The following is a 19,570-nucleotide window of genomic DNA, read 5'->3' as shown; positions in this document are numbered from 1 at the left end:
ACTGCAAACTGAAATTTTGGCAGCAATACAAAGAAAGAACAAATTCTCTAATATACCTTGAATGTATTTGCAATTATTAAACTAAATTTAGGTAGATGATTTGAGATCTAAAATTATAAAAGCTATTTATTTAGGCATAAGCTCATTTAACCTGTAATTTACCTTTGTTAAAAAAAAAAAAGGTAATATACATTTACATTTAGTTATCTCGTGGCAGCAGCCAAAGTCAACAAAATATTTGCACTGCCTGGATGAAATCTATAATATTATGCAATTTGAGGTTTTAGTTTTATTTTCAAGGAAAAAAGTACTTGAGTGATCAAACATATATTCAAGACATTATGAGATGGTACAATTAGAAATTTACCTTAACTAATATAAAATGTTGGCCAAATATGTATGCAAGTAGTTCTTCATCAGAAATCTGAGCAGAAATGCATATGGAAGGGATTATAGTAGAAACCAAGAAATTCCCTTTTGGACAAAGACAGTTGCGTGGTCACAGCCTGTGTGGCGTAAACGCTCGTGCTAACAATACTATTCATCCCAGGATCAATCAATACCATCATAAAAACTGGTCTAATAGGAAGGACAATAACAAAGAATAATACTAGGATCAATTAAAATGTTGCTCACACTGCCCTTCTGAAGGACACAATTAGGGTTTCATGTCCTAGATTTTAAGTTCCTGATAACAAATACAATGTCACTGGATGGTCCTACAGTGTTCCAGGCTTACAGCTTCACATACCTTAACTAATTTTTCCCTTAAAATAACCGTGTGTTATAGATACAGAGACCCTGCTGGGTAAGTAGTTTGCCCACACAGATCTATGTATAATTTTGAAGTGTTAATTTAAAAACACAGGACTCTCTGATTTCGAAGCTAAGACATCAGTATTGAACAACGTGTACTTTATTTTTTAACAATATCTATAAAATGTATATCTACAACAAGTTTGATAATAAGCACAGATACTTCACATTCACAATATTTGAATTAGCCACTGAAATTTTATTTGAAAGTATCATTGTTTATAACAAATAATTTGAAACATAGCAGCTACTTCTTCATTCAAACAAGTTATAACTAGTTTAGTATTTTCTTAGGTAAATAGTAAAAGCCCACAACACCCCCAAAAGATGGCTGAAATGTCAGAGAGGGTCACAAGACAGCTGAACAAAACATCAGACAGCAACTCAGAACTGGCTGTAGTTTACTGTTCAGCACCATTAGAAGGTGTATTATCTTTTGGAATAGTTAATGGAATGGAAATTGCATATAAAATTTCTTTGCATCAATAAAATGCAGCTTAACAATGAGATCTTGTACAAAAAATAGACAGTGAAAATGTGATAAAAGAAATACTTTGACAGATTGGCTAAACATCACATATTACTGAAGGAGAAAGATTTAATGTATATAAAGAGATTTCAGTCCTGGCACTAATGGACCAGAGTTGTGAATTAAGAAGCATCCAATCCATATGATATTCTGTTCTGTGATGAAGACTTTTATGGAAGGAATGAACATTAGACTTCATCTTCCCATTTGCTATTCAATAAGAAATATTGAGGAATTATTCAGCATCTGACTAGAAAACAACTGACTCAAGGACGTAAAGAAATGAAGCAAGATTTATGTTATGCAAATACAGAAAGACAGCAATACAAAGATATAGACAGGAGTAGCCTACTGACAATAGAGATGAGCAATCATGAGAAGCAACTTTTACATTAGGGCATCTAAAAGGTCAGAAAGGGGCACCTTGGTGCTAAACATCTTGATTTATAAATAAATGAACATAATAGTCTAATGAAAAAACCCGAAACTATTCTAACATGTAACTGGATGATTATTAGTCTTTTTTTTTCTTTCTTTAAAGAATGGGCAAGATAATGATATGTTACAATTTATGGGAATGTTGTAATTTACATTTATATTCAAGGGTTGCTTTTCAACATGCCTCTTTCTTAAAGGCCCCTTTACCCTTTCACCAAGAAAATAAACAAGAGAAAAAAAAAAGTATTTGCTTTACATTTGGAACAATCAAGGCTCTACCAGTTTTTGCTGTTGTTGTTGTTGTTCATTATATGAAAGGTTCTGGGTAGAAAGAATGAGGTAACAGATTATACATAATATTCTAAGCACCAATCTGCATTTTACTTATACATATATAATTATTGTTTTCTTTCTTTAAGCCTTTTGCTTCTCCATGATTATACAAAAAAATTTGTAGTAGAATTTGTTATCAATAATTATAGTCTTGGAGGATTGGTCAAGTTAAGGCTAGAGCTTATATTTCCACTTGAACACTAAGTGTCTTTTTTACCACGATAATGTCAGAAATATTTTATTTTTATGAGTGATGATGGAAAGCTGATCCAAGAGGGAAGACAGGAAAGAAATAAAGCAGAATAATTCTTGATAGTTTGGCAATCCCACTGATACATTTTTTAAAATCTTTCTTTGCTTTAGCCTCATGTACAAAGTGAAAATACTTTGTAGCCATCATAGAGAAATTATCACCTTATGTGACTAATCATTGTCTCAAGTAATTTATTTCATTTTCAGTGTAATTTCATTAAATATGGCAGCAGTGGTTACCTACAGGAAGAGAAGAAATCCAAGTAATGAGCCCAATACTCCTCCTCAGGAGTGGAACAGGCTGTGGAAAAGAGGAAGGACCAATAAATGAGACTGGCAAGGTGGCTCATGAGTAAAGAAGAAAACCAGAAAAATGGAAATCAATTAAGAAAATGTTTGGAGGATGAAAACATCAGTTAAATCTGTGTAATACTGAGAACAAATAGGGTAACTTTAGAATTAACATCTGAATCAGGATGCTTTGAGAATAAGACTATACATGGTTGATTACACGAGAAAAAATTATAAACCAAGACTCTCCAAGGACAACAGGATTGAGAAGTTTCTCCAAAATTTTGGAGACAGTAAAACTAGGCAAATTCTTAGAAGAATTATTCTAAAATGATAAATTTAAAAATAAATGAAGTTCTCCTGCTGGAGAAGTAAGGAAAGAGAATATTTGTTTAAGATGAGGGAACTAACTGTATGTTTGCATAATGGTGGATGATCCAGTAGAGAAAGAAAATTGATGAGGCAAAAAGAGAGGAGAGAATTGTGAGAGCAAAGTCATTGAATGACTTAAAAAAGAAGGGATAATAGTGAAAGAATAGAATCCACGCAACTGAGATTATGAAAAAGTTGTATTTATTAGTAAAAACAAAGTTAAGGTTATGACTATTAAAATGTATGTCTGATGTAAAGTGGAAGACAAGGTCATTTACTAACGGGGGTTGAGAAGCAAACGTGTTGAAAAGATCATATCTGTATATGTTGAAAATGCCAAGATTTAAGACTAGAATAGCATTAGAGAAATAAATAAAATAAACTGAAGTTTATAATATCAGCAATATGAATGGTGGTGGGTGATATGGTAAGATGATTCAAAAAGAAGAATTTTAGGGAAGGAGAAAGAATGATTTAAAACCGGCAAAGGAGAACAAGAAAGATATCTATGCCACTTCCACGCCCAGTGGCATGAAAAAGGGAGAAAAATCGGTGGCCACTTAAGACTGCAGAGAAACAATGTTCTTAATAGATTGTCATGTTTTCATCAGAGCAAAAAGGTAAATGTGTTATTGAAAACAAAGATCAAACACAGGGTGGAAACTGATGATAATGATTTGTGTGAAGGCAATAGGGAGTGTGGTAGATGTTGTGAAGGTTAGAAGAAAAAACAAAAGTGAGGGGACAGATACAGAATCTTATACCAATTAGAGTATAAGAAAAGAAGAGCGAACTGGAAGTCTAAGAATTTTTGTTATGGATGATGTAAATAAGAATAAAGGATATAATATATTTAGTGGTAAATTGAAAAATGTCCCAAAGATATATCAAGCCCAAATCTCCAGCACCTGTAAGTATTGATTTATAGGGCAAAAGAAGTGACTAAGAGAAGAATTTTTAGATGAGGAGATTATTCTGGATTATATGGATGGGCACTAAATGTAATGATGTGGGTCCTTTTAGAAAAATGTAGAAGGAGTTTCCATACTGACCCACATAGAAAAGAATTTGCTGTGTAGACAGAGGCAGAAATTGGAATGATGCGACCGTATGCCAGGCAATGCTAGTAGCCATCCAAATCTGGAAGACGCAAAGAATGGATTCTCCTTTTCAGCCTCTAGAAGGAGGGAATGAGGCTGTGCCGACACCTTAATTTCATCTTAGTGATACTCCTTTCAAACTTAAGGCCTCCAGAACTATGAGAGAATAAATTTCTACTGTGTTAAGCTTCCTCGTTTGGAGTAATTTGTTATCAAAGCCACAGGAAAGAAAGACATTAGGGATTCAAATTGGATATTTGTGGCAACATTATGAATCTTTGATTCTGGCTGTCAACTGGGATCCTTGGATTTCTCCAGGTTGGATGTCCTGGGGCTGGAGGTCAAGGTAGTTCTTTATTTTATTTTATTTTATTTTATTATTATTATTATACTTTAAGTTTTAGGGTACATGTGCACAACGTGCAGGTTTGTTACATATGTATACCTGTGCCATGTTGGTGTGCTGTACCCATTAACTCGTCATTTAACATTAGATATATCTCCTAATGCTATCCCTCCCCCACTCCCCCCACCCCACGATAGGCCCCAGTGTATGATGTTCCCCTTCCTGTGTCCATGAGTTCTCATTTTTCAATTCCCACCTATGAGCAAGAACATGCAGTGTTTGGTTTTTTGTCCTTGAGATAGTTTGCTGAGAATGATGGTTTCCAGTTTCATCCATGTCCCTACAAAGGACATGAACTCATCATTGTTTATGGCTGCATAGTATTCCATGGTGTGTATGTGCCACATTTTCTTAATCCAGTCTATCATTGCTGGACATTTGGGTTGGTTCCAAGTCTTTGCTACTGTGAATAGTGCCGCTATAAACATACGTGTGCATGAGTCTTTCATGTCTGACTCCTGGCTCCAGCCAGTGGCTGAGAGTTGGGGCTAGCTGGGGATGTTTCTTTCTTTTTTTTTTTTTTTTTGAGACTGAGTCTCGCTCTTTCACCCAGGCTGGAGTGCAGTGGCACAATCTCAGCTCACTGCAAGCTCCACCTCCTGGTTTCACGCCATTCTCCTTCCTCAGCCTCCTGAGTAGCTGGGACTATAGGGGCCCGCCACCACGCCCAGCTAATTTTTTGTCTTTTTAGTAGAGACGGGGTTTCACCGTGTTAGCCAGGATGGTCTCAATCTGCTGACCTCGTGATCCGCCTGCCTCGGCCTCCCAAAGTGCTGGGATTACAGGCTAAGCCACTGCGCCCGGCCTGGCTGGGGATCTTTTGTTCCGCATTCTTCCTTCTGCCTGGCAGGCTTAGGCTTCCTAACAGCAGGCCAGTCTCATGAAGGTTGAATCTATGCTGCAGGTGTCTCCAATCTTTTGGCTTCCCTGGGCCACATTGGAAGGAGGAGAATGTATTGGGCTACTTAAAATACAGTAACACTAATGATAGCTGATGAGCTAATAAAAAAATGCAAAATAATCTCATAATGTTTTAAGAAAATTTATGAAATTATGTTGGGCTGCATTCGAAGCCATCCTGGGCCATGGGTTGGACAAGCTTGCCTTATAGGGTGGCTAGCTTCCCCCAGAGGGAACGTTGTAAGAGAAATGGGCAGAAGATTCTTACGACCAAATCTTGGAAGTCTCAGAAAAACACTTCTGCCATATTTTAGTGTTCAAGCAAGTAATTAAGGTCATCCCAAATTCAAGGGAAGTGGAATCAGATGCCACCTCTCAATAGAAGGCCTCTCAATGGAAGGCCAGCTCTCAAGAGTAGGCCTAGTGGTAGTCTTTAATCTACTGCAAGTACCAAGGAGAAGAACATGAGACACACTTATTCTTAAGAGATGGGAGCAATATGAGAAAACAGAATAAAATTATAGCATTTCTGAAGTACATGGAAGGAGTTCCCAGAGCAGTTAGATTTGTGACTGGAAAGCTTTTCTGGGTATCTTAAATTAAGTTTGTCTACTTGAATAAATAGAGTCAAGAGAATTACAATACTAAAGGTAGTTGATGGACTTTGTTTTTTTTCTTCCCCCAAATTTAAAATTCTACTTTTTTATCAGGTTCTTGGGAAATCAATTCATATGATTGATTAATTCTTTTAAAATTTAGTGTCTATAACCAAGTCAATATTTTTAAGTTTCTAATTTTAATGAAGCTATTGCATCTTTCCGAAAAATCTTTAGTGACTTAATCAAGTCCATCACTGATGAAGCCTCCTGGTATATGAAACTACTGTGTTTCACTCACGTCCATGTGAAGAGACCACCAAACAGGCTTTGTGTGAGCAATAAAGCTGTTTGCAGGCGGGCTGAGTCCAAAAAGAGAGTCAGTGAAGGGAGATACGAGGTGGGGCCGTTTTATAGGATTTGGTTAGGTAAAGGAAAAAGGGGGGTGGTTCTCTGGCGGGCAGGAGTGGGGTTCACAAGGTGCTCAGTAGGGAAGCTTTTGAGCCAGGATGAGCCAGGAGAAGGAATTTCACAAGATAATGTCATCAGTTGAGGCAGGAACAGGCCATTTTCACTTCTTTGGTGGTGGAATGTCATCAGTTAAGGCAGGAACCAGCCATCTGCGCAGGTCACAGGGGATATGATGGCTTAGCTTGGGCTCAGAGGTCTGACAGGGTGTGTGTGTGTGTGTGTGAGTGTGTGTAATTGGTGGTGGTGAAGTGAGTCACATTTGTGTAGGAATAGGAGAGTTTTCTGAGATGAAAGGGCTTAAGATCCCAATCCTTTCTCTATAATAAGATGCAATTTTTAAAAAAACTTCTCAGATGGACTAGGATTTCAGAAAAAGGCAGGGAATACTTTAAAATACAATTACTTGAACAAAGCAAAGCAGTCATAGCATTTCTGCTATGACTATAGCATTTTGCTATTTCAAAGCAAAGCAGGTACAGCTGCCCAGTCACAATGCTTACTTATCCTTATGTGCGGAGAACCTGACCCTAGCTATATAAATTGACAAACTTAATATCCAACAACCTTGGTCCTGAGGGAGGGGGAAGGTCTTCCTTTAAAAGTCCTTCCCCCAGGAAGATCCTAGCTGTGCAGGAAACCAGACAAGTGAGGCTCCACTGTGGAGTGGACTGGGACTTCAGGTGAGCCATCACCCTCTGCAGGATAGTTGGAGAAGCAACTCAGTAGTGGGTTTTTAGGAAGCCCAGGGGCCCGCCTGCTGGGGGGTGACACTCAGAAAATAACATATCTTTTGGACCCCCAGGGCTACAGAAAATTGGGGGGTATTGGAGCCTTAGAATACAAATATTTTTGGCATAGCAATATTTTAATATGTCACACTCAGGACACTCATGTTTTGTTCTGGTTGTTTAAAAGTTTAGTTTAGATCAAACACATTATCTAATTTGTACCCAGTTTTTGGATAGCTAATAACCAACACACACACACACACACACACACACACACACACACACACAGAAAGAGAGAGAGAGAGAGACAAAGAAACTACAAAGAATTCTCTTTCAGGAATGTAAAGAAAAACATTTTGCACCATCTTTAAGCTTGATCTAGAGCAGTACCACTTGAATTGTGTATTTGAAGAAAAAAGTTTAAATTTTTTTATTTTTTCTTTCTTTTTCTGATACATTATTTCTGAATTCATCTTAAATTACAGTAAAAGTCAGCATGGTGATGGAGGCAAGATAGCCAGTTGGTTAGTACTGTATTCTTTTCTAAGGTAGCTTGCAGTGTTCTTGGTATTGATAGATAATTTAAAAATATATGGGAAACTTGCCTCTGTAGATCATGAGCTTTCTGAGGCAGCAGCTTCTTTCCTCACAGCTCCTATTACCGATCTTGATAAATATCTATTAAATGGCAGACTTTAAGAAATGACCTTGAATATTTGATTGGTAGCGTGAAGCTGCAATAATTGTTTTGAAATGGATTCAAATACAATTAATGCAGTTTATACTCACGGAACTACCAAACAATGACAGCATAGTATTATTCTTTGTGTTGTGTTAGGGATAAACATGTTCTCAGCAGTCAGTTCAGTTTCTGTGCTAGACTTCTGAAGTCAGATCAATGTCTTCAATGTGCACTGAACTGACAAATACTATAAATATTTAAATTTGAAATAAAGCCTCCCCTTAATAAAGTATGCATTCATCTTTGCCTTCTATGAATTTAGGATTAAAATGAAATTGATACCAACATCAACCAAGACCATAGTGTCAGTATTTCTTGAATGCAAATATGACAAATACACGTTCAGCTTAGCCTAACAACATGGAGTTGACATTTCTACATTATAAATAGGTCCTCAAATGGAACAGAGCAATTCCCCCATGCCTGAAACGTTCAGGTCTTTGATCTCTCTATGCCAGGACTCATAGAATCCTCCCTTTTCTTCCAGAAACATCTGGCCAGGAGCTAAAGGTACAGCAGATTTGCTTAGGCCCTAACTGGACCCTAGAGTTTATTGCTGATTTCATTTTGCATTTTACCAATATTGATCCTGCTTCTCTGAGTTAACTCCCCATCTGCTTCTTATTTATTTGTATCAGCTGAATGTTGAATGATTGATTTTGGGTTCTACACTTTAGCTTTATTATTATATGTCTCTCTAGATAATCCTTACAAAATATTCTCTTCTACTCACTCCCTAGGGTCAGTTGTCCAGCCATGAAATATATTATGTTTTATGTATATGCTTTCTTTAGCGCACAGAAAAGAAATGGGAAAATATGATTATATTCTATGCAAATATTTTCATTAGCATTGTCATTTCTCCCCTCTTGATTTCTTCCTTATTTTGCTACTTATTTAGGAGTTCCTCCTAAGTGCAGACCACTACAATCTATGAAGAATACCAGTTCTTTCTGGTAGCATCCCAGTACTAAAGGAATTTATACTGTTTTGAGAAAGATTAGAATATCCATATAAAATCCACAGTATAAGAATACTAAGGGAGAGAGAGGGGAAAAAATAAGAAAACAAATTGTCAATGACAAAAAGAAAAAAGTAATAAAAAAATAAGAAAAAATAGAAGAAAGGTTTTGCTGGCTATGGTTAGAGCTTAGAAATAACTGGCCTCCATGTGACAGTTGGGAGGCCATAAGAGAGTAGGAGCTGCCTTGGAAGTTTCATACTAGGAGAGGCCATCACAGTGCTAATGAGCTTTCTCTCCTTATGGCTCATTTATTAGATATATTAAAATGTTTATACCCAATTAAAATAATTAAATAGTATACAAGGGCTTAAGGTGAAATGAGAAAGCTCATTTTCTCGCCTACACACCTAATCTTATACTCTAGAGGCAACTTCTTTTAAAATTTTTAAAATTAAAATAAATTATTTAGTGACTATAAATAAATTCTACTCACAGGATCATTAGGGACTGAATTGTTTCCCCCCAAAATTTGTATGTTGAAGCCCAAACTTCCAATGTGACTATATTTGTAGATCCAACCTTTAAAAAGGTAATTAAGGTTAAATGAGATCATAAGGGTGGGGCCCTAATCCGACAGAACTGGTGTCCTTGTAAAAAGAGGGAAAAGGGGCCCGAGTGTGCTGGCTCATGCCTGTAATCCCAGAACTTTTGGAGGCCGAGGTGAGCAGATCACTTGAGGTCAGGAGTTTGAGACCAGTCTGGCCAACATGGTGAAACCCTGTCTCTACTAAAAATACAAAAAGTAGCTGGGCATGGTGGTGGACGCCTGTAATCCCAGTTACTCAGGAGGCTGAGGCAAGAGAATCACTTGAACCCAGGAGGCAGAGGTTGCAGTGAGCCAAGATCACACCATTGCACTCTAGCCTGGGCAACAGAACGAGACTCCACATCCAAAAAAAAAAAAAAAAAAAAAAAAGAAGAGGAAAAGATACTAGCAATGAGCACGCAAGGAAAAAAGACCATGTGAAGACATGGCAAGAAGGAAGGCATCTGCAAACCAAGGAGAAAGGCTTCAGGAGGAATGGATCCCGCCAGCACCTCGACCTTGACTTCCAGCCTCCAGCACTGTGAGAAAATAAATTCCCATTGTTTAAGCCACCAAGTCTGTGGTATATTGTTATGGCAGCCCTAGCAAACTAATACACATATAATACACCATTCGATCCCTACAGAAAGATATGTGGGGAAATGTAAAAGTCTTTTCAATCCCTTCCAATGCCTGTGTCCTGATTTTGTCCCGAAGGAACTAATCTTATCAGCTAACTATTGATCTTTTAGAGATAACCATTTCTATATTTAGTCTTTCAATAATCAAAGCTACATTTCTAAATAATATGCTTTGTGCTGCTATTTCCTGATTCCTCAGTTTTGGGTTTCTTCTATTTTTTTTTTTTTGTTATAATTAATAAAGACTTAGTTTAATTACACTACCCTCCTTTCCCTGCTTTCTTCTCCTACCAAATAATTCCAAGTACCTGTCTTCCAAGTTTCTTCATTAATCCACACTGCAACTTCATAAAGCATGCTTCAGTTCATTCTTTACTCTGGAAATCAAAGGTATCAGTAGATCCAATCTTCTTTATACCTTCTTCACCCAGTTTTACCTCTAAACACTGAGAGCTATGCCTATTGTAACACCATACTTCAATCTCATGATTTTTCCACAGGTTTATTCTAAAACCTGAAAACCAGTAAGCAATGTCTAGTTTAGTATGAGACTGCAAATAATATTTACTGTAAAGGCAAATCATGTGGTTGGCTTATATATTCTTCCTAAAGGGTCTTTATCAGTCCAATTTGAATTAGAGAAGCAGATCCATTATGAATATTATTGAATATGGAATAAGTCATTCCTTAAAGAAATTAGAATTCACACAATTTTGGGAGAAACTAGGGAAGTAAGGTCTGGAAAAGGGAGTAGGAAAATCACACAAAAGTAACCCTCCCTGAAGCACTGGCATGGGTAAATAACTTGGAACTTGCAGGGCCTTTTAGGAAGCCGAGCATATTCAGCTTCCAGGTAGTGTTGTAGAGGTGAGCTGGCGAAGAAGTTTACGGAAGGTTATGTCTCTGCCTCTTGGGTGGGACTAAGGTGGCTGTCCACTTGGTATATCAGTCAGGGCCTAGAGTCAGGAAGACAAGATGGATTTGGAGGAGTGGAGGGTAAAAACAGCATGTAAGGGGTTTCCTTCCTGGCTCTTTTTTTTTTCCTGTATTTCCTCTTGGTCTGCCTAAGCACCTTTATTTACTATCTTGATCTGCCTAAGCACCTTTATTTATTTCTTAAGCAACGTGATACATTTCCTGAAACCAGAGTGTAAAAATGTCTTTACTCTGTCTTATGCAATATTGATAGCTTTCCTGTATATAAAATTTTAGATTGAAAAACATTTTCTCTTACAATTTTGAAGACATTGCTTCATAGTCTTTGAAGGTATTATGTCCTGGAAGCCTGAAGTCTCACCCCATTGTTTCTTTTGAGTGAAGTATGGCTGTTTATTCCAGAATCGTGTTGCATCCTTTAATGTCCGGTTATCCTTGTTTTTTTATTTATATTTAAGAATAAGTGCAGTGGAAAGATTGACTGGGTTTCTATACATAAGGGCAGCCCTTGTCAAATTGCTTTGGGGTGAGTTGATTAGGTTCCAGACATCATTTTGAGTGACACCTAAATGCTGAGATAAAGAAGACTTTGCTTCAAACTGTCCTAGTTTTGTCCAGAAAGTGTGTTCAATTTATTTAGGTAATAACACTAGAATTTTTGGCTAGCAGATGAGTGTCTATTATCTGAAAGATGGGAGTAGTGAAGATGAGAGGAAATTGTTTCCTAGGGAGACCTTCAATCATTTTCATGTTTTCAGTCCCACCTCTAACTTTGGCATACTCTGATATCTTTGAATCCTCTCTTTATAGGGTTATCCCATGGGTACATGGTCTCGCTCCACTGCTATTGCTCTCTTAACCCGTATTCTAGGAAAGGACTTCTGATTCTTTATCATTACCACTAGTCCAACTGCATTTAATCTTTCAGAAATTTGTTGAAATCTCTCATCCACTATGGCTTTAACTACTGATCTTTTCTTTGTCTGAGTTTAATAACATTAAAAAAGTGTTTTTGGCATAATTTTATAGGAGTGACCAACCCAATAGAAATCTCAGGAAAAACATGTGTGTGCTGAGTTTACATGTTGAACCAGAGCTGCCTGTGTAATTCTGAGATTTGTGGAAAAGTGAAAAAGCTATCTTAGTGGTTCAGTAGCAAATGATTAGGATATTCAACAGTAAAACAGGTTGAGTAGCACCACTGAAATTTAGGAGCATTTATTGAGAATCTATTATGTGACAAATTTCCTGTGAACATAATCGATGAAAATACAGTGAATAAGATATAGTCTACAGAATTCACCATCCAGGGTGAGGACATAACAATGTAAACAAGGTAAAATGCAATGAGTTTGTAGAGTTCAGCCATGTCATAAAATGGAACTGATTAGTTTTACTTAAAAGAATCAGGATTTCATAGAGGAGGTGATGGCTAAGTTGAAAATATTTATTGATCTAGATGAGCAAGCAAGTAGATGAGCATGATGTTGAAAATTTGTCACTCTGGCACAAGGTTCTTTAAATCTATTTTCAAACTGCATTTTTAGCCTTATCTTTCATAACTTCCTTGCATGTCTGGGCTCCATATTCTAACCAAAGTAGACAACTGTTGCTTCCCAATGTGAGGCAAGAACATTGATTGAGCACCTAAGAATGAGAGACGTATTTTTAGCAGCCTTTTAAACTGACTGGCTCAAGTTGCCCTATGCTGTAAATGGTAACATTTTTGCAAAACAGAGCGAACACATATCAATACAAACAAAGCTCACAGGATTATAGGGTGTGATAACTCATCAAGACACAACATTTTCTTGAAGGAGCATTGTTATACAGTAAACCACGTCCGTTGACATTCCTCAGCCAGTACCTGACTGTTAGCAGTAAACTCACTCACCAACTTACTACTATTATTTTTAAAGCCCTTGCAAGTGGAAGGCTCTGTGATTGGATATTACATTTAATTTTGTAAAACATTATTACATCAGTATTTTTCCATTTTCTAGATGAAAAAATGGATTATAATTGTTAGGTTACACAGAAGGTGAGTAGGAGATGTGTAGATTTAAACTAAAGACTGACTTTAAAATTCTTATAAAAATTGTTAAACATTCTTGACCCTTCCCCTCCCATATCTCAAGCCTTTACAACTGTGGCATAAAGGTTTTACTTTTAATGGCAAAAACCACAAATACTTTTGCATCAACCTGATACTATGCTTGAAATGATTCCTATGACTCCATCCTTCAACCTTATCCATCATTCAAAGACCAACTCATCTGCTGTCTCCTCCTGAAGTATTCCATGGTTACTCCAGTCCAAAGTTTGTATCCCTCTAACCTCTACTGTGCTTTGCAATATTCTTAGGAATTTAGGGCAAATTCTTTTTTTTTTTTTTTTTTTTTTTTGAGACGGAGTCTCGCTCTGACGCCCAGGCTGGAGTGCAGTGGCGCGATCTTGGCTCACTGCAAGCTCCGCCTCCCGGGTTCCCGCCATTCTCCTGCCTCAGCCTCTCGAGTAGCTGGGACTACAGGGGCCACCACCACGCCCGGCTAATTTTTAGTATTTTTAGTAGAGACGGGGTTTCACCGTGTTAGCCAGGATGGTCTCGATCTCCTGACCTCGTGATCCGCCCGCCTCAGCCTCCCAACGTGCTGGGATTACAGGCGTGAGCCACCGCACCCGCCGCGACAAGGATTTTTAAGGAAGCACAGTAAAATCAGTTTTCTATCTTTACAATCTGAAGATCACTAGATTTAGCTAATCCTCATATTCATTCTCTTCTAAGTCACTCCTTGCGTTCATATTCCCCATGTCTTACCCAACTAAACTAAAATTTTTAAAGGATCATTTTTTACCTTAAAATATCTTTTTTATCTTTCATAATGCACAGCCTGCTTCTTTATACCCTGCAGAAGAGAAATTTACTTAAGATGTTTTTTAAAAATTCAGTGAATATATTTAGCATATGCTGCCTTGCATCCTATTTATCTCGGTATTTTTTTCTTGCGTCCCTTACTAGATTATAAGCAAGTTTAGAACAGAGATGTTTAATGCTCTGCAAGCAACAGATTATCAAGTTATTTATAAAGATAATAAGGTTTTAGGGGTTTATTGGTTCCTTTACAATATAAATTGACATTGCATATATGAAGTTTTTTTCCCCTCTGAATGAAATGCATGTAGTTTATATTGAGGGCAGTGAAATCAATGTCACTTGAAGTAATAAAGAAATATAAAGTTCAAATGGAAATACATTTGCATGGCTCAAATGTTCATTCATCAGTGGGTTGAAAGAATGTGATTTTCTTTTCAGATGACATGTAATAAAAATAAAATCATGACAATGCTGGTACTTTATAGTTCAATAAGCACAACAACAAAAACCCAATTCTGTTTGGACATCCCACATATACAACTATTTCTTCACCGTTGGCCAATGTGTCTTACCTAGGACAATTCTAAAGATATTAACCCATTGCAGACAAGCCTCTTTGAATATTTTTATGTTTTCACTTAAAGATCAAAGTACTGTATTTGAGATTTGAGATTTTTAAAAGGAGACAAAAAGTCATAAGAATATAATATTGTATTTTTACTGTATTTAATTATTCAGAGCTATATTACCTTTCTCATCTCCTTAAAAGGTAACCTTATTGTAATATGTTGGGAAGAAAGGAACTTTTGAATACCCATTTCATATTTGCCTTGTGTCAATTGTTATTCCACGTGGAGCTCTAGCAGACATTTGGCCATCTATTATGAGCCATAGTGACCTTCTCTGCTAATTATTAACTATGAAAACTTTTTCTGAATTTCCCCAGTAAAAGGGTACAAGCAGAATGACCAACATTTCCCTTGATGGTCCTTCCTCTTATTCTGCATTTCATCACCATGAAAGGCTATAGGTACTTGAAACTTGAAGGAAGAATTGGAAGTTGCTGAATGGAAAATCCCTGTAAAAACTAAAGACAATTGAACACCAAATGAGATTTTCTCATAGGCCAAGAAAGAGTATCCAAACCATTTTGAAGTGATCACTCCTAAGATACATTCTAGATCCTAGCTTTGTGAAAGTCTCCCCACTTTGGAGACAGTATCCTTTCTTCAAACTTCTACTACATCAATATCCAACTCACCCCTATCATCTTTAGAGGAATACACATGGGCTCTTACTCTAAGTGTAGTTCCTCTTCTTCCACTTACAAACTCTCTAGGATAAGATAGCCATCAGCAGTATATAAGCCAAAGTCTAAGATACTAATCCTAAAGTACATGGAATAGGCTGCAGTACTTTTTAATAAGTCTGTCTAGGATGAAATTTAGCACTCTAAGTCTTGATCTCATTAATTTATCCCAGCCAATGTGAGTTTGGCATATTCTTCTTTATTATTTCTAGTTATCTGGGACACACACACACACACACACACACCTTTCCCAACAACAAATACCAAATTCTAGAGACAGTAAATATAGGTCCAGATTCAACAATCTTTTCTCTAAGTGCAACATACGTTCTTCCACATAAAGGACAAAGCTTCATATACATGTTTAAAGAAATTGCTAGAGACACCCCTTCACCCTTATTTTCTTACCCTTCTGTTTCTAAACCATACGTAGAAAGCTGTAGGTACATTAAAGTACAACCTAGTGCTGCATTCTGTTTTCAAGCTGTAGGGTCATCTGATTCTTGATGATGATCATTCTCTGACTGAACAATAGCAAGTCCAATGACCACGTTTTTATACTTTACACAGGATAACATTCAAAATCAGGGCTCCTCCACATTACTATTTTGTAAGTAAATGAGAGACAATATGAAAAATTATTATCCTCCTGTTGAAGCAACCCCCTTCTCCTGTGTGTCTGTGTGCATGCATGCATAAGTGTGTGTGTTTGTGTATATGTGTGTGTGTATAGGGGGAGCTTTGCATTTTCAGTTGTTATCACAATGAGGAAGAAATTAAATTAAAATGTCCTTCACAAATTAACGCAAATCATTTTATTCCTAAATTGATGGTATTAGTCCTATAAAAACAGAATTATTTACCATTAATACTTTAATTTATTTTATTTTTTGAGATGGAGTCTCACTCTGTCCCCAGGCTGGAGTGCAGTGGCTCAATCTCCACTCACTGCAATCTCCACCTCCCGGGTTCAAGTGATTGTCCTGCCTCAGCCTCTCAAATAGCTTTAACACTTTATTCACCAGTTAAGGATACAGAGACTTGAATAGAAAGATGCATGCAAAAAATATGAGATGTTTCTCCCCCTGCCTCACATACTTACATTTTTTTTTTTTTTTTTTCTGAGATGGGGCCTTGCTCTGTCGCCCAGGCTGGAGTGCAGTGGTACGATCTCGGCCCACTGCAACATCTGCCTCCTAGCTTCAAGTGATTCACATGTCTCAGCCTACCAAGTGGCTGGGATTACAGGCCTGCACCACCACAACCGGCTAATTTTTTGTATTTTTAGTAGAGATGGGGTTTCGCCGTGCTGGCCAGGCTGTTCTCAAACTCTTGACCTCAGTTGATCCGCCCACCTCGGCCTTCCAAAGTGTTGGGATTACAGGCAAGAGCCACTGCACCTGGCCCACATATCATTTTTCTAAATGAGTTTATATATAGCTAGATGCAGTTGCTGAAGAAAAGAAATAAAACTTATGTTCTATGCTACTGAGAAAACCATGCTGTAAGCAAGATCTATAAATACTGAAAAAACTTGAGAATATAAGTAAACGTGTAGCACAAAGTTGCTGTAACCACAATAATAAAAGAGTAGGAGAACAATTACTTTGGGTCACTATTAAGGCTTCTTGGGGGTAAGGAAGCATAGTAGCATAAATAACGTAAAGGCCTGGAGGCATATATTTTATATACAACAAAATGCACATATTTAAAGTGCATAGTTGACAAAGAAGTGGGAAAAAGAAGTGCACAAATCTTAAGTGTACAGTTTGGTAGTTTTGAAAAAGGTACATGCCATGGAACCACTGCTCCCATCACAATGCAGACCACGTCTTATCATCCCAGTAAGTTTCATCTTACCAATTGCAACCAGCCCTGCTCCTTTCTTTATCTCCCACAGGCTACTGCTGTTCTGATTTCATCGTCACAGCTTAGTTGAGGAACATGAGTTGTTCAATAATCAAATCCGGGTTGAAGTTTTAGCTTACACATACTACACAGGTGACCATGAGCAAGTTACTTAAAGTGTTTGTGTCTCCTTTTTTTGCTTCTGTGTAATGGAGACAATAATATGCTTACATTACAGGTATTAGTGAACATTAAATCATATCAAATATGTAAACTATTAATAATTGAGTATTTAATGGAATATATTGTATAGGTAGTGAGAAAAGCCTTAATTTTAGGCTATTAGAGTCAAGCATTCCTCTCAAAAAAAGAGATTAAAGTAGGGAATACAAAGTGTTAGATGTGTGACTCTGTGAGTGCTTTTTTGAAGAACAGGGATAGGGAGCATGCTAGAGGAGGAGGTAGATCCGCATCTTATTACAATAGCAATGACAAAATATATGTCGTACATTGTTCTAAGTGCTTTGAGTAATTGAACTCATTTGATCTTTATAACACGAAGGCCAAAACAAAGATATTATTACTGCTCTCATTTTATAGGTAAGGAAGCTGAGGCACAGAAAGATTAGAAGCATTGCCCAAAATTACACATCTGGCAAGAGGCTGATCTGTGATTCCAACCTGAACAGTCTGGCTCCAGAATCTGTGATAATGTGCTTTGAATCACTATGCAATGTTATCGTTCAATTAAAGATAACTTCATAAAAGGTTAAGAAATCAGGTTTCCTTTTAAGAATATTTATCTAAATATGCTAACTGTGGCTTTGTTACTAGTGTAGGACTATTAATTTACCTATAATAGCTTTTTCTTTAACACTTGTGGGTGCCTTGGCCAGTAGATTAAGATGAATTTCAGAATTAATTAGAGCTACTATCACCACTTAAGATGTTCCCTGAGGATATAAACATTTTTTCCATTGGGATTTTGACACCTTTGGTTCCTGAAAAACCTAAGAAATTAATTGCTCTTAATTCTTTTGACACACTATGTGATTTACTTAGAAATCTCAAATTATTTATATCATCCCAATTTTTCATAAATTAATACTCTTTCCTCTGATATTTTACCAGTTTGCGATTCAAAGAATAGGCATTTTAAAATTTCACAATTTTAAACCAAAGAAGAATCTTAAAGGTCATTTTGTTTTCCCCATCCCTTTAGTCAGAAATCTGTCTAAACCAGTACATTATAGATGGTGTATTAGTTTGTCCTGTGCTGCTATGAAGGAATACCTGAGACTGGGTAATTTATAAAGAAAAGAAGTTTATTTGGCTCACAGTTTTGGAGGCTGTACAGGAAGCACAGCACTTCTGATGAGGGCCTCAGGAAACTTACAATCATGGCAGAAGGCAGAGGGGAGCCATCAAGTCACATGGTAAGAGGAAGAGCAAGAGAGAGATGGGAGAGGGTGCCAGGCTTCTTTTAAACAGCCCACCCTCATGTGAACTAACAGAGCAAGAATTCACTTTTCACCAAGGGGATGGAGCTAAGCCATTTATAAGAGATCTGTCCCCACTATCCAACACCTCCCATTGGGCCCCACCTTCAACACTGGGAACCACATTTCAGCATGATATTTGGAGGGGACAAACATCCAAGCTATATCAAATAGCTTAGGACAATCTGACATTTTTAAAAATAAAAAGACACCATATTAGTGGTAGTAGTCTAACTGCTAAGGTATAACAAACCTTTTTTTTTTTACATTTATTTACATCTTATAAAATGATTACAAAGATATTATCTAATTCAATCTTCAAGATAAGCTTGCATGTAAATATAACAGATATTTGGATTTCTGGCCTTCAGATATGTGCTTAAAAGTTAAGGTTGAATGATTTATCCACAAGTCACAATATATAACAGTAAGCTAACACCAAACCTGAAGTCTTCTGATTCCAATCTCACAAGCTTTCCACTTTCCCAAGCTTCATGAAGATGGCACTCAAATTTCCATTCATGTTTATCTCATTTCAAATATAACCAGATATTTAGTTCAACTGTGGTGTTTAATATGTTCTATGCCACTGTAATTATATTTTGTAGGCATTGCTATCTAACGAAATGTTATATTAGCCTTTTCAATGTTATGATACCCAAATTTAAGTTTGTCCTGTGTAGACAGATAGTTATGGACTATGATTTGAAAGTTGTTAGAGAGGTATAATTACCTCCTCAAAGTGTTGTTCATATTTGAAATACTGTCATTATCAATGTAATCAATTAGGTAAAGGATATTGCCTCCAAATGAAATAAATGTATTTTGAAGGAATAGCAGAAACTTGTAGAAATATGTGAGTCAAAGGTCTTGGCAGGAAACAGAACACTCAATTTGGGTATTTCCCCAATAACACTCTGAAACAGGTTTTACCATTA

The 19,570-nt window shown here is 36.9% G+C and overlaps 1 long non-coding RNA gene across 4 annotated transcripts in view; it reads left to right on the top strand.

Annotated features, from left to right (window-relative positions):
* LOC104005631 (uncharacterized) overlaps positions 1-19,570 on the top strand; it is a 209,930-nt gene that overhangs the window by 120,263 nt on the left and 70,097 nt on the right. The window contains exon 4 of one of the 4 annotated variants that reach the window (XR_001713443.4): positions 2,576-5,240. The exons of the other annotated variants lie outside the window; for them this stretch is intronic. This is a non-coding gene — a long non-coding RNA (uncharacterized LOC104005631). Of the gene's footprint in view, positions 1-2,575; positions 5,241-19,570 lie in introns of those variants that run through there. 4 annotated transcript variants of the gene reach the window in all.

This window comes from Pan troglodytes, chromosome 2 (genome assembly GCF_028858775.2).
Source record: "Pan troglodytes isolate AG18354 chromosome 2, NHGRI_mPanTro3-v2.0_pri, whole genome shotgun sequence".
NCBI lineage: Eukaryota > Metazoa > Chordata > Mammalia > Primates > Hominidae > Pan > Pan troglodytes.
Note: the sequence above shows the minus strand (reverse complement) of the source record. Positions and strands in the feature narration are given on the sequence as shown.